General features: G+C 39.0%; 1 pseudogene; it reads right to left on the bottom strand.

Moving 5' to 3' along the window:
* Nucleotides 1-8902: 8902 nt before the first annotated feature.
* On the bottom strand, nt 8903-15591 carry LOC121209988 (uncharacterized; annotated as a pseudogene).
* Nucleotides 15592-16348: the final 757 nt, after the last annotated feature.

Below are 16348 nucleotides of genomic sequence, written 5' to 3'. Positions count from 1 at the left end.
GGTCGCAAAAAGGCCATGGAAGAATGGGAATAATTGGTGCAAATAGAGTCGTTTATGTGAGTTGAAAGAAAATGAGGGTTTGGGTTTTCGAAGCTTAGCAAAGTTTAACTTGGCTTTATTAGCAAAACAGGGATGGCATCTTGTTAATTATCCAAATTCTTTATTAGCTCGTGTTTTAAAAGCTAAATACTACCCAAATTTAGATTTTCTAAATGCCAGATTAGGGAATCTACCTTCTTACACCTAGAAGAACGTGAGGGCAGCGAGGGGTCTTCGACAAAGCGGATTGTGTTGGAGGGTTGGCACTGATGAGAAAAATTCAGTAGTTAAAGATGCGTGGTTACCTGGGGCAACTAGCTACAAGTTAAGCAGTAGTATTAGTAATTCTGGTATATCTTTGATTTCGGACTTAATACATAATAATTCTAGAGAGTGGAAAATGAAGGTTATTGAAAATACCTTATTGGGAGATAATGTGGCTAGAATCCTACGTATTCCTTTGGCGAAGAAGGACCACGATGATTTCGGGTGTGGAGAGGTGAGTCATTAAGGGATTTCTCGATGAGAACTATTACAAGCAGGTCTTGTTGATTCCACTACTAGTGATATTTATAGCGATTTCAAAGATTTTTACAGAAAACTGGTGGCTGATGTTAATTTGCATTACAAAAGACTGGTGGCTGATGTTCTACGTCCTAGATGTGGAGGGGTTATTAAGAATCCTGATCATGTCTTTTGTAAGTGTCCTGTAACAATAGATGTGTGGACAATTTTCAACCTCACATGGCTAATATCGACATCAAATATGGATACCAGGGAGTGGATTACTTGGGCTTTCAAAAGGAGTTCAGTAACCCAAAGGCATCTGTTTGGTTGTGTGATGTGGGTATTATGGACAGACAAGAATAAATGAATACACGGGGGAAACAAAATTCTAAAAAAGAGATTTCTAAGTTGATTTTCAGATGCATTCAGGAATTAGAATATTCAAAGGAAATGATACTCGCCAAGGGTTGTGTAATTGCAAAATAGAATCCTCCAATTGGGTTGAGCATCAAGATAAATTTTGACGCAACTTTCGATTACAATCAGTCTAGACCAGGATTGGGGATCGTTATAAGGAGTGTTTTTGAAGAAGTTTTGGTCTTGAAATCGGTCCTACACAAGGGTGTTGCATCCGCGTTTGCAGCGGAGGCTCTTACATATTTACAAGCAGTGTAAACGAGGGTGGATATGGGTTTGTTGGTGGTAATAATCGAAGGAGATGCATTGCCAATCATCAAGAAATTCCAATTAGATATTCTGGATAAATTAAAGATAGGGTGTACATTAGAGATATTCAGCAGACTAAGAATCAATTTCAAAGTATAAGGGTCAAACATATTCATCGAACAACAAATCGACTAGCCCATATTTTAGCAACTGAGAGTTTGAAGAAATGAGAGCATATTTACCTCGAAGAGGGTGTGCCTAATTTTTCTATACGATCAATAGAGGCTGAACGATAGAGGGAGTCGAATTGAGATAGATCTCGTGAAGGATACTCATTTAGGGGAGAAGAACAGCAATAATAGTGATTTGCATATAGGGGAGGCTGAGTTTTATAGGAATTGGAATCGATAGAAATGGAACGTGAAGAAGCAATAATGAGAATGGGTGATAGTTTGCAGATATGATTGGACAAATTTTATTCATTTTTATCTGAACTTTGTTGTGTTTTTACTTTAATGGACGAGGGCCAATGTTTTGTGTTTTGGGTCGAACTTATGGTTTTTTTGGATCTTCCTGTTTTTATTCAATAAAAGTCCAGTATGATATTTAAAAAAAATACAGTATAAGTAAAACAAAAAAATTAATAGAATTTTTTATTCTATCTTAGCTCGATTGATAGTGTTATTGCTATAACAATCTAAAGAACTTGAATTTGAACTTGCTTAAGTGCCTAATATCCTCTACTTTAACATGAGCGCAACAAACTCATCCTTCAAGATATAAACCCTTGATGCAGTGAGTCTCTGTTATAATATTACCTTTATGGCAATGGACATATCTTTGCTTTGAAACAAATCGATGCTATGAAAATTCAGTAAAAATTGGATTCTCTGTGGAAATTGAAATTCAATAGATAAAGTCACTAATGGCTCTAAAAATTGAGTCACCATAAGACTTAAGTGTGACGACCATATCATAAGACACAAAAACAAAATCGACACCATAGCCAAAATAAGGTTATTATTTCAATGATTTATCCACTCTCTATAAAAAAATGGACAGATTACAACTTTAAAGACATAACTAGGGGTTGTGTGCGTATGGTAACTAGCTATTCAATGACTATATAGTTAGCCACCATAGTTCAGTAGAGTCTTTTAAGGCTAAATCGTAAACCTTGCCACTTAAAACTTTCAATTAAAGATTATTGTGATCAATCACCTTGGCTTAGCAAGAGAGGCCAACATTTGAGGGGTGTCGGCACAGTGAGTGTTGGTTAGTTGGCATGTAGAGACAACCTAGTTCCAATTGTTGTTTTGGACAATTGATACGATGGGGGGTGGTTATTAACAAGAAGAGTCATAACTCAAATACAATGTGATCTAACAATAATAATGGAGATCTAGCAGAAGTTTGAAAGTTGAGTTTTATTTTTGAGGGTTTTTTGTGATTTTTGAAGCAATCCATTCATAAAAGACAATCAAAGGTGAGTAGATGAGCAAACCACTATTGATATTTTCTAGAGAAGACCACCTACAACACGATTAGCGACAACGATGACAAAAAAGGCTAAAGTTCTTTTTAAAAGTAGGTTCAAACACAAAAATTATTTTGAAAGTGCTCAAATTCTCCTACTTTTCCCTTGCTTAAGTTAAAAAATCAATCCAAACCAGGGGGAAAATCTAATAAGAGTGGTAGAACTTGAATTTAATGCGCTAGATTTCTTAAAGTATCGATTTCACTATTTCAACTAAAATTTCATTAACTTTTTGGTTAAAATATGTTTTAAGTCAATGTACTCTTTGTGCTCTTTTACTTTCAAGAATTTAGTCCTAGCTTAACACTTTCCTATGTTTGTTTCAAGAAAAACAACTTGGTCAATCGAAAATGGCTTATAGGTCAATGAAAAATAAGTTCATTTTCTTATAAATTAACTTACCTTTTTGAAAAGCATAAGTCATTTTTTGAAAAAGAGCTTCTTTATAAGTAATTTTATTTTAATATAAAAATTAACTTGAATCAAGCCTAATATTGTTATATTAATAATATTTTTATTTGGGTTAAATATAAAATTAGTACCTGAACTTGTTCACTCTCCCAAATTGGTACTTATAGCTTTTTTGTCCCAAATTAGTACCTGAATTTTTTTTGGTAAACTAAATCGGTACCTAAGTCTAACGCCGTTAAATTTAAAACATGTGGAAAAAAATATTGTGACACAGCATAAATGACATCATGTTGATGTTATAATCTAAAAAAATCAATAAAAATATTTTTAAAACTATTTCCTTTTTTTTTTCTTTCTTTTTCCTGGTGATGTTTTTCCTTCTCTATTTCCTTCTTTTTTTTTCCTTTTTTTTGGTGATGTTCCTTCTCCCCAATTTCCTTTTCTCTTCTTTTTCCCTATGATCTTTCTTTTTCCCATTTTCCTTTTCTCTTCTTTTTTTTTGCTAAACATGTGTAGCGACGTAAAAATTTTGGTTTCGGGTCGCTAATTGTGGCAATCTAGTGAAAAAGTTTGGAAACTGAAGTTCGATTTTAAAATAAAGAGGGAGTCGCCACCGATCCTTTTTCCTAGGTGTGATCGGACACCTAATAAATTTATTTTTAAAACAAAAGAAGGCCGAGTTTAGGTCTACGTTAAAATCAGAGACAAAGTAGGGCTCGGGAGTCAGTTACGCGCGAGGAAGGTATTAGCACCCTCGCGACGCCCAAAATTGGTATCTTTTAAACATGTGTTGTCTTAATTTTCAAAAAATGCGAATTCAATGTAAAGTTTAGTTATGATCCGAGAAATTTTAGTTTATTCCGGTTTTTGAGAAGGGTATGCCGTTTTAACACGAGTCAATTGACGTTCACCCAACATAGCGATGAACTCGATGACTTAATGTTAAATCGGTACATTTCCTTGTTTATTGAAATTAATTAGCAAAACAAGTATATGATTTTCGAAATAATGCAAAGTAAAATAATATGAAATAAAAATCAATAAATGAAAGAGCTAGGAATATATTGAAACAAATAATCGAGGTGACAATAATATTAGAAAATAATAACCGTGCATGCAAGATCAAATGCAATGTTAGCATTGAATACGAGAACGTAATAAGAATACAATGAATACACATATGAAGATAATTAAGAGTATATACGTAAAATATTTATATAAATAGTAGTAGTGTTAGAAATATACTATACGTATAGTGTTTGAAGTACACATGAGATAGTAAAAAAAGGTATATAACTAGCAACAATAAAATAAAATATATACATATATGTGTAAAAAATAATATTATAAAAAGGGTACGTATACATGTATATAAAAAAATAAATATATTAACAATGAATATAATAGGGGTAAGAAAACAAGTACATACACAATATATATGTAACGTGGTACTAAGGATATATATATATACAATACAGTATTTAAAATAATATTTACGTAATACAAAATATAATATTAAAAGGTATATGTACATACGTAATATATAAATACATATATAATATAATGCTAAAATATTTACATAATATATATCATAATAATGTGGAAAATGAATATTAATAATGAATATAGTAATAATAGTAAATACATATATATGTAATAGTAAAAATGTGACATTTTAAAGTAATTATACACATATATGTAACTAAATATCATATAATAATAACAAAATATTGATGATGTTAATAAAATATAGTAATAGATATAATACAAATAATATCTAAAATACAGTAAAACGACGAAGGTAATATAAAACAACTTAAATTTTTCAAAAAGGACTAAATTCGAATTAAAAATGAAATTTGGGGCGAATTCAGAATGAAAAATAGAAGAAAGGGACTAATTCGAACGCGCGCTAAACATTGAGGGGCCAAGAGCGTGATATCCCCGTTTATTAAAACACTGCGTAGCAAAGGGGGGACCAAATTGATGAACGGGCAAAATTCTGGGGCCAAATTCAAATATTAAAAACCTGATTGTAAAATAGCAAAAATGCGGAAGGGCCGATCGCGCAATTAGCCCTTCCACTTAAAAAACACGCGGATCCTCCCTGGTGCGGGTCGGGTCGACCCGACCCTGGGCCTAAACGGCGCCGTCTTAAGGGTTAAGGGGGGGACCAAAACGCACCGTTTTGGTCCCCTATATAAGTTAAAAATTTTTATTTTTTTCATTTGAAACAGAAGAAAGGAAAAAAAAGGAAGAGGAGGGAGAGAAAAGAGGGAGCGGGGAAAGAAGAGAGGGGAGGGGAGAGCTCCGGCCACGGGGTCGGTCACCGGACGGCCACCGGAGCCTCGCCGGCGCCGGCGCCGGCCACCGGAAAGGTAAAAATTTAATTTAATTTTTATATTTTTATATGTTTTATATTTTGCACTATATATGTGTGTAAATATGAGTAGAAAATGGCAAAGAAAAGAAAATAGAAAAATATGAAGCCGAAAAAATTTAAAGTCACCTTCTTTTTTTGATTTCGATTTTCGATTTTGTAGTTCCCCTATTATTTTATCACTGCTTGTGTATTGAAATTATTTCTCTCTCTTTTACTTCAAAATTTTTTTTCACATCTGTTTTCCTTCGGGCTTTTATAGCCTTTATAAAATTTATTTAATATTGTTGTCCATCTTCTTTCTGGTCTTGCAGGGAATGGGCAAACGGCGGTGGCAGAGGCATGATGGTACAGAGGAGCAGGTGGCCGACATGGTGGCATGGAGAGCTGGGCGTGGCAGACGAGGAGGCCACGCGAGGCATGCGGCTCTAGGGTTAGTGGGATTAGGGTTTCTGAATGCTGGTCTTGGGCTAGGGATTTGGTATTGGTTTGGGCTTGTTTTGTTTAATGGGCTTATTGGGTTAGGGGTTTTTGGATTAGGGCAGGTTAGTTTAGGGTATTGGGCTAGGTTAGTTGGGTTTTGGGTTTAGTTGTTGGGTTTTGGGGGTGGCCCAAAATTGGCCTGTACAGCTGCCCCTCTTTGCTCATTGTCGTGTAACGGGAATGGAGCAAAGACATAATGAAAGGCCAATTTTGCCTGGTTTTGCTGGGTCTTGACTTCATTGGTGCTCTTCTAGTTCAAATAATCTTCTTCCAGTCCACTGCATCTTGTAGCTTTAGATTCAATCCACTACATCCTCTGACATATGCCTTGTAGCTTCGATCTATTCCAATGTAACTTCAAAGATATGTGATTTGTGGCTTTGATCTGCTTCCATGTAGCTTCATAAAGATAAGATCTGCAGCTTCAATCTGCTCTTTCATCACTTCAGTGAGATGAGATTCGTGATCTTCTCTTTTGTAACTCTAGCGAGACAAGACTTGATATCCTCGATCAATTCCACTGCGACCTCAGGGAGACAAGACTTGTAATTTTTGACCGGTTCCACTATAGCTTCAGGGAGACCAAGTCTGGTGTCTTTCATCAACTTCAATTCTTTATTCTTACTTGGCATGTGATCTTGAGCCCAACTCATTTCTTGCAATATGAATTGACTCTTTAAAAACAAAAACTAAAGATACCTCAACATGTGAACTGAGGCTCAACTCACTTTTCGCAATATGAGTTGATTGTTTTGACAACAGAAATTGAAATTACCTCAGCGTGTCCTGAGGCTCAACTCATTTCTCGCAATATGAGTTGAATTTTGAAAAGCAGAAATTGAAAATACCTCAACGTGTCTTGAGGCTCAACTCATTTCTTACAATATGAGTTGAATTTTTGAAAACAGAAATTGAAATTACCTCAATGTGTCTTGAGGCTCAACTCATTTCTCGCAATATGAGTTGAATTGTTGAAAACAGAAATTGAAATTACCTCAATGTGTCTTGAGGCTCAACTCATTTCTCGCAATATGAGTTGATTCTTTCAAAAGCAGAAATGGAAAATACCTCGGTGTGACCTAAGGCTCAACTCACCTCTCGCAATATGAGTTGAAATTAAAACACAAAAATTGAAAATACCTCGGCGTGTGTCCTGAGGCTCAACTCATTTCTCACAATATGAATTAAATTTTTTGAGAAGCAGAAATTGGAAAAAACATCTATTGAAAATACCTCGGCGTATGACCTGAGGCTCCATTCAGCTCTAGCAATATGAATTGATTTTTGAAAACATAAATTGAAAAACAGAAATGGAAAATACCTCAGCATGTCCTGAGGCTCAACTCACCTCTCGTAGTATGAGTTGGTTTTTTGCTAAACAGTAATTGAAAATACCTCAGCGTGCCCCGAGGCTCAACTCACCTCTCGCAATATGAGTTGATTTAGAAAACAGACATAAAACAGAAATTGAAAGTGACTCAAACATGAGCCAACTCAATCATCGCAATATGAGTTGATTTTTTGAAATAAATGAAATACTCGGTCCGAGCTCAACCTTCGCAATATGAGTTGATTTTTGAAAAACAGAAATGGAAATTACCTCAGTGTGTCCATGAGGCTCAACTCACCTCTCGCAATATGAGTTGATTTTTGAAAAACAAAAATTAAAAGGCTTAACTCACTTCTCGCAATATGAGTCAATTTAAAACATAAACTAAAAATACCTCGGCGTGCCCCGAGGCTCAACTCACCCCTCGCAATATGAGCTGATTTTTGAAACAAAAGGAATTAAAATACCTCAGCGTGACCTAAGGCTTGACTCGTCTCTCGCAATATGAGTCAATTTTTGAAACATAAACTAAAAATACCTCAGCGTGTGACCTGAGGCTCAACTCATGTCTCACAATATGAGTTAAGTTTTTGAAAACATGAATTAAAATACCTCAGCGTGACCTGAGGCTTGACTCACCTCTCGCAATATGAGTCAATTTTCCTTGGAAAGCATGAATTAAAAACGTCAAAATACCAAAACCAGTCCTTTGGTAGAACTCGGGTATCTTTTCCTTTGATTCAGTGCGACTCTCATTCAAGATTTCTTGCTTTTCTGGATTACCTGTATATGCCATGCATGATGTCATCATGATATGCACATGTTTGTCTTAAATGCCTTTATGCCTACATGATTATGCAGTGTTCCTTAAGCATATTGGTCGTATGTCATTTTCGCCATGATTGTTGAGGATCTGCGTTCATTGCTTTGATTCTCGACCTTCTCTTCAGGCCTCATACCTGTCTTCGAGCTTTACGAGTAATCGACGTTTCTCAGATATCACCCTTTTTGCCCTTGGTTAAACTTTGTTCTTACTTTGAAGATCTTGCACTTATCAAATTCTTATCCGGGTAATGCTTGACATTTCTTTTGTTTAGAGTATGTCATTTCACTATTTATCATTAAATAAACACATAATGAGATGCATGAAAATGGTCAGGTAGGGACACAAAGGATATCTCATATTCCTTTATTTCAAGTGTGGCAAACAAAGAAAGTTAACCAATGAGAGTAAAAATGTAAAAAAGAAAGAAAAGGTCGTATTCAACGGATACAAATGCTCTAAATATTCAACACATGAACTCTTCCACGTTCCTCAATCAATAATCTTTTCGAGCATGGCTTCTTGCGTAGAAAATTTCGAGCTTTCAGAAATGCTTCAAATACTGTAGTCTCACTACTTGACCTATCGTTCGACCGCCAGGTTTGTTTCATTAGGACGCCCTCTCGGGTTTTCATTCTAATCTTTTTGTACTAATCAAGACGCCCTTTTCGGGTTTTCGCCCTGATCCCTTTTTTTTTTTTTAGATGTCATTTTCGGGTTTTCATCTTAAGCATAATATTTCTTCACCGCATCTGAATTCACCGGATTCGGTAACTCCTTTCCGTCCATCTCGGTAAGGATTAAAGCTCCTCCCGAGAATGCCTTTTTTACAACGTATGGTCCTTCCCAATTTGGTGCCCATTTTCCTCGCAGGTCTTTTTGTATTGGGAGAATCTTTCTCAGAACGAGTTCTCCTTCATGGAACTCTCTTGGTCGTACCTTCTTGTCATGGGCTGCGATCATTCTCTTTTGGTACATTTGCCCATGACAAATTGCCCTTAGACGTTTTTCTTCAATGAGGTTCAACTGATCATATCGAGCTCGAAACCATTCTGCTTCTTCTAACTTGGATTCCATCAATACTCGCAGAGAGGGGATCTCAACCTCGATAGGTAGCACAGCTTCCATTCCATAGACTAGAGAGAAAGGAGTTGCTCCCGTAGATGTTCGCACAGATGTACGATATGCAAACAAAGCAAATGGAAGTTTCTCGTGCCAATCTTTATATGTCTCAGTCATTTTCCCAATGATCCTCTTAATGCTCTTGTTAGCTGCTTCAACAGCCCCGTTCATCTTTGGGCGATAGGGTGAGGAATTATGATGCTTTATTTGGAACTACTCGCACACTTCTTTCATCATCTTATTGTTCAGATTCGTGGCATTATCTGAGATGATTCTTTCAGGCAAACCATATCGGCAAATGATTTCCTTTTTCAAAAACTTGCACACTGCAGTCTTCGTCACGTTGGCAAACGAAGCGGCTTCAATCCATTTTGTGAAGTAATCGATAACCACAAAAATAAATCGATGTCCATTTAAAGCTTTTGGAGAAATTGGCCCTATGACATCCATGCCCCACATAGAAAAAGGCCACGGAGAAGTCATGACATGAAGGGGTGAAGGGGCTACATGAATTTTATCGCCGTAGATTTGACATTTGTGGCATTTTCTGGCAAAATTGATGCAGTCACTTTCCATTGTCAGCCAATAATAACCGAGTCTCATGATCTTTCTGGCCATATTGAAACCATTGGCATGCGTTCCGCAAATTCCCTCATGGACCTCTTCAAGTATTTTTCTGGCTTCAACATCATCCACACATCTCAAAAGCATCTGATCCTTTCCTCTTTTATACAGGATATCCCCATCAAGAACAAATCCCGCTGCCATTCTTCTAATTGTTCTTTTATCGTTCTCATTCGCTTGTTCGGGATACCTTTGATTCTTGATATATTCTAAGATATCATGGAACCAAGGTCGTCCGTCTACTTCTTTCTCAATGCTACAACAGTGTGCAGGGACCTCGTATATGCTCATTTTGAGGGGCATCATTTCTGCTTCTCTACTTGCTTTGAACATTGAAGCCAAAGTGGCTAGGGCATCAGCCAGTTGGTTCTCTTCTCGTGGGAAGTAATGAAAAGTTATTTCTTTGAATTCCTTGATCAATCCAGCCACTAAATCGCTGTACTTAATCAATTTTGAGTCCCTCACTTCCCATTCTCCACGGATTTGGGAAATCACTAGGGCTGAGTCCCCGTACACCTCCAAGATCTCGATGTTTCGTTCGATAGCTGCACGAAGCCCCATGATACAGGCCTCATATTCTGCGATATTATTGGTACAGAAGAAGTTCAGTCTTGCAGTGAACGGATAATGATTCCCGTCTGGTGATACCAGGATTGCTCCAATTCCATGCCCTAAAGCATTTGACGCACCATCAAAGCACATCTTCCATGACTTCTCTTTTGATGACTCGGATTCTATTTCTGTGATGCACATTAAGTCTTCGTCTGGAAATCGAATCTTAAAGGCTCATATTCCTCTGTCGTTCGAGTTGCTAAGAAGTCAGCTATTGCGCTCCCTTTTATTGACTTCTGACTTACATAGACAACGTCATATTCCGAAAGGAGGATCTGCCATCGTGCCATTCTTCCTGACAGTGCCGGCGATTCCATCATGTATTTTATTGGGTCCAGCTTTGAAATTAGCCATGTCGTGTGATACAACATATATTGTCTGAGTCTCCGAGCTACCCAAACCAGAGCGCAACAATATTTTTCAATGGACGAATATTTTGCCTCATATTCAGTGAACTTTTTGCTGAGGTAGTAGATCGCCTTTTCTTTTCTCCCTGACTCATCATGTTGCCCCAGTACGCAACCCATTGAGTTTTCAAACACGGCCAGGTACAAAATTAAGGGTTTTCCAGGGGTCGGTGGTACTAGCACAGGAGGATTAGACAGATACCGTTTTATCTTATCGAAGGCCACTTGGCACTCCTCGTTCCATTCTCCCGGGTTATGTTTTCGAAGGAGTCGAAAAATTGGGTCGCATTGGTTGGTAAGTTGAGCGATAAATCGGGCGATGTAATTTAATCTCCCTAAAAATCCTCTAACGTCCTTTTCCGTGCGCGGAGGTGGTAATTCTTGGATGGCTTTTATTTATCTGGATCAACTTCGATACCTCTTTCACTGACAATGAAGCCTAGCAACTTTCCCGAGGTAGCCCGAATGTACATTTGGCGGGATTAAGCTTTAGCTGAAACTTTCTCAGCCTTTCGAACAACTTCTTGAGGTTCATTACATGCTCTTCTTCTCCTCGAGATTTAGCAATCATATCATCGACGTAGACCTCTATTTCCTTATGCATCATGTCATGGAATAATGTCACCATAGCCCTCTGATATGTTGCCCAGCATTCTTTAACCCGAATGGCATCACCTTGTAGCAGAACGTTCCCCACATTGTTATGAAGGTAGTTTTCTCCATATCCTCAAGGGCCATCTTGATCTGATTATACCCCGAGAATCCATCCATGAAAGAAAACAATGAATGTTTTGCTGTGTTGTCCACCAACGTGTCAATATGTGGCAAGGGAAAATTATCTTTTGGGCTTGCTCGATTCAGGTCACGGTAATCCACGCACATTCGTACTTTTCCATCTTTCTTTGGTACCGGGACTATGTTAGCCACCCATTCTGAATATTTGGAGGCTTGTAGGAAGCCAGCGTCAAATTGCTTCTTGACTTCCTCTTTTATTTTCAACAGCATTTCGGGCCTCATCCGTCTTAATTTTTGCTGGATGGGCTTGCATTCTGGCTTTAATGGGAGCTTATGGACCACTAAATCTTCATCTAGCCCTGGCATGTCCTGGTATGACCACGCGAAAACATTTTTGTATTCGCGGAGTAAAGTGATCAAACTATGCCTGGTACTTTCTGAAATAGAAGTCCCAATCTTCACTTCTTGTTTCCTCTCTTCAGTGTCCAAATTTATTGTTTCCACAGATTCTTCATGAGGCAGAACCTGTTTATCCTCTTGTTCCACCATCCTTAACAATTCAGGAGACGAGACATAATCTTCAGCATTTTCTTCGGCTTCAAATTCTCCTAAGCAAACAGCCTTCTCAAAATCAATTTCAAGATTCGTAACGGGCTTATTCATGTCGTCAATATCTGAGCACCTGAAAGTTGAATGGAAAAGGAAGCTATAGGGGGACATCCAAGTATTGGAAACAATAAACAAATGTTATGTCATGGTAATGAGGCAAATGTAAGGATGGGAACATGATTATGAAATTAGTGATAATGCAAAAAATCGTGACAAAATGCATCTTCATTGATATTCATTTAAACGATAAAGAGCGAATGCAAACTCTTACAAAAGAATTCTATTATATCTAAGGACACAATAGAAGGTTGATGTTTAGCATTACTCTGAAGGCTTATAAACTACAAGAAGCTCCTCAGCAATCCAATTGTTCAACATGAAACCAGGAGGGCAAGGGCGTATCCTCGAGACATCTTTACTTGCACCGCTTCTTTGTCAATGACATTTATACTGACATTCTGAAAATCCTTTCAATTAATCCCAGCATGTTTCGTGGATCATCTTGTCCAGGGTACATCATTCCCGCAGATGTAAATGTTTTTGACAAAGGAGGGTACTCTATTGGTTCCCATTCTGGTTCTCGGCCCAAAGTTCTTGCAATTCTTCTCTCTTGATCCTTCTTCCACTGTCTTCTTCTTTGGCGCATGTCAGGCTGGAACCCCAAATCGTATCGGGCCTTGTGGTGCACTGGCTTTAAAGCCCTCACTATTCCTTGCAGATGTCTCCCTAAACCTCTTCTCGCACGAGCTCCCCTTCCTACGGTCAACTTGACACCCATTCTGGTATTTCTCGACAGTTTTGGCGTCGGAATTCTATTTCCCTCAGCGACGAAAGTGGCATTGATGAATTCAAGGGATCGAAAGGAACATTCCACTGCGTCCTTGCTTACTTCCAGGTATGGCGCATCAGCAGAGATAGATGCGACGATGTCTTCTTCGCCCTCGACTCTGACCAAACAGCCATCCATGATGAATTTCACCTTTTGATGGAGGGATGATGGGACTACTCCAGCAGAATGAATCCAAGGTCTTCCCAAAAGGCAGTTATAAGAGGGTGTAATGTCCATGACTTGGAATTCGACCTCATAGATGTAGGGGCCCACTTCCAAAGGGATTTCGATCTTTCCCATGACTTCGCGCTTCGTCCCGTCGAATGCCCTTACCATGGAATGACAGGGCTTTAAGTAGGACAAATCATCGGTATTCTGGAAAGTGTAGCCAATGGCATAACATTTATCGCTGACCCATTATCGATGAGTACGTTCGGTATTATGTAGCCCTTGCGGCGGGTCGTGATATGCAGCGCTTTCACCGAGCCTCTACCATTTGGCGATATCTCATCATCACTAAAAGAGATGAAGTTGTCCGCATTCAGATTATTTACCCACCTATCAAGCTTTTCGACAGATGTGTTGTTGGCCACGTAAGCTTGATTTAACACCTTCAATAAAGCGTTCCGGTGTGGCTCTGAATTTAATAGTAGAGATAGAACTGAGATTCGTGCTGGCTGCTTGCTCAATTGTTCCACCACACTATATTCGCTGTGCTTAATAAATTTCAAGAATTCTTGAGTTTCTTCCTCATTCACAGGCTTTGTAGTTTCTTGCACGGGTGGAATTTCTTGCTCGACTTCGACCTCGTACATCACTGCTTTCCCTTTTTGCTTCGAGTCGCTACTTTTCTTTACCGGTTCAACTTCTTTAGAATAGCATCGTCCACTTCGAGTAAAATGACCTACCTCCCCAACATCTTCAGTTATGGCTTTGGACTTTTCAACTTCCGGTGTAACGATATTAACATCATATTTCCACGGTACTGTTTTGTTGTCCTTATACGGGAAAGGAGATGGTACTTTAATTACCATCTGTGGTTTCAATGGCTCTCTCATCGCGTCGTAATAAATTACCAACGGTCGATCAGCACTATAAGGGGGCCCTGATGATTGGCTATCAGAGACGCATACTTCTCTTTCGTTGGCATCTTCACTCTTGTTAAGGACCTTGATCTCCTTACTATCCATCCGGTCTTGAAGTAACCTTTTAAAGTCCTCACATGACTGAATGTCATGTCCAACAATCCCATGAAAATTGCAAAAACTTTGACCTTCTTCTCCAAAAATTCTATCAGAGTGACAGAGTAATCCTTTCTTAACCAATACCTCCCAGATTTTCTGTAGAGGCGTCCTTATTTCTGATACACATCTTCTGACCTTCCATTCATCCTCTTTCCCCACTGTGCTCACATTCCCTTCGGTATGGTTAGGGAACGGGTTCCAAGTGGCGTTACTAGCACTATCGAATCGTAGGATACCCGCGTCAATGAGTCCTTGAACTCTCCTTTTGAAAGCGAGACAGTTCTCAGTAGAGTGCCCTGGGTTCCCTGCATGGTATGCACAACTAGCGTTTGGATTGTACCACTTTGGGTATGGAGGTTTAAGGGGTGCCATGTAATGGGGAGAAATTAGCTGTTTTTCTAAAAGTTTTGGGTACAATTCCCCATACGACACAGGGATGGGGGTAAATTGCGGTCTTTCGGGAATATGCCTTGATTGGCTTTGGGCGGGTACCGTGTTTTGTGGGAAAGTTGTGACGGGTCTTTGGTTGTTCGTGGCGTATACGGGGTAGGACGGATGTGGTGCTTGGTAGTAAGGGGTTTGAGGGGGATAATAGGAATTCGGGGGTGGATAATTTCGAGGTCGGGGTTGGTTAGGATACGAATTGGGAATGTAACGACTCCCAGTTCCCACCATGTGGGCTTCTGGCTCTTTCTTCCTTAAGGGTGCTGCTTTTCTTGAGCCTTCTGATCCTTCCATTCTACCGCTCTTGACGGCATTCTCTATGAGTTCACCAGATATTACAATATCCGCGAAATCTTTCGTGGCACTTCCCACTAATTTGTCATAAAACGGTGCCTTTAAAGTATTGATAAAGAGAACGGTTATCTCCGTTTTTGTTAGTGGGGGTTCCACTTGAGCTGAGACGTCTCTCCATCTCTGCGCATACTGTCTAAAGGTCTCTGATGGCTTTTTCTCCATCATTTGCAAGGTCATACGGTCTGGCACCATATCCGATACATGCTTGTACTGTTCGCAAAATGCTGACGCCAAGTCATTCCAGGATCGAATCTTTTCTCTACTAAGTTGATTGTACCACCGAAGAGCTGACCCTGTTAGACTATCTTGAAAGCAATGTATGAGTAGTTTATCCTCGTTCACATAACCAGTCATTTTCCGACAGAACATAATGAGATGTGCTTTCGGGCACCTTGTCCCATCATACTTCTCAAAATTAGGCACTTTGAACTTCGGAGGCAAAATTAGATCAGGTACCAAACTGAGTTCCTTGGCACCTAGTGCGGAGAAGACTTCAGTGCCTTCTATTGCTTTGAGTCTTTCCTCTAGACTCCTATATTTTGCGTCATGGTTACCCAATTTCAACTTGGCTACCTCTGCTGGGTCATCCAGATCTGGAACTAGTGGATTAGCAGAACTAGCTCCTGGGTTCGACGCTAACATTCCTTGCCCCAAATTAGTGGGTGGAGCAGGTGGCATAGGTCGATGTTCTAAGCCAGTGGGTTCCTCTTGAGTATACCCTCTTTGTATTGTATATGCGGGCGGTGGAGTGAATCCCGGGGGATAGAGTGGATCCTGATCATGGTGAATTCTTGAACGAGGTTCCATAACATCGGGGTTCTGCATTTTTCCTTTGACCAAAGTTGTCATCATCTCCATCATTTTAGCCATCTGATCTCTTTGCTCGAGAGATTCCTCTCGAGATCTCACCATTAGGTCTCTCGTCTCTTGTTGCGATTTGGCCAGTTGCTCTTGTAATTCCTTTTGAGCCCTTTCCATCCTTTCAATTCTCTCATTGAATTCATTCTCCATTACTCTAGCTTGTCGGCGCGTTTTATACGGATGACGTGGTTCCAGTCTTGAAGTCTGGCAACTGCGAATTGTACGTTTTAACCTCAGCGAACGAGTATGGGATATGCAAAGAATGAACTGATGCATAAATGAATGCATGAATGTCAAATGAATGTCAGTTATGAATGAAATGCAAGAAATT

The sequence above is a fragment of the Gossypium hirsutum genome, chromosome A11, assembly GCF_007990345.1.
Source record: "Gossypium hirsutum isolate 1008001.06 chromosome A11, Gossypium_hirsutum_v2.1, whole genome shotgun sequence".
NCBI lineage: Eukaryota > Viridiplantae > Streptophyta > Magnoliopsida > Malvales > Malvaceae > Gossypium > Gossypium hirsutum.
This window is presented reverse-complemented; position numbering and strand designations above follow the sequence as displayed.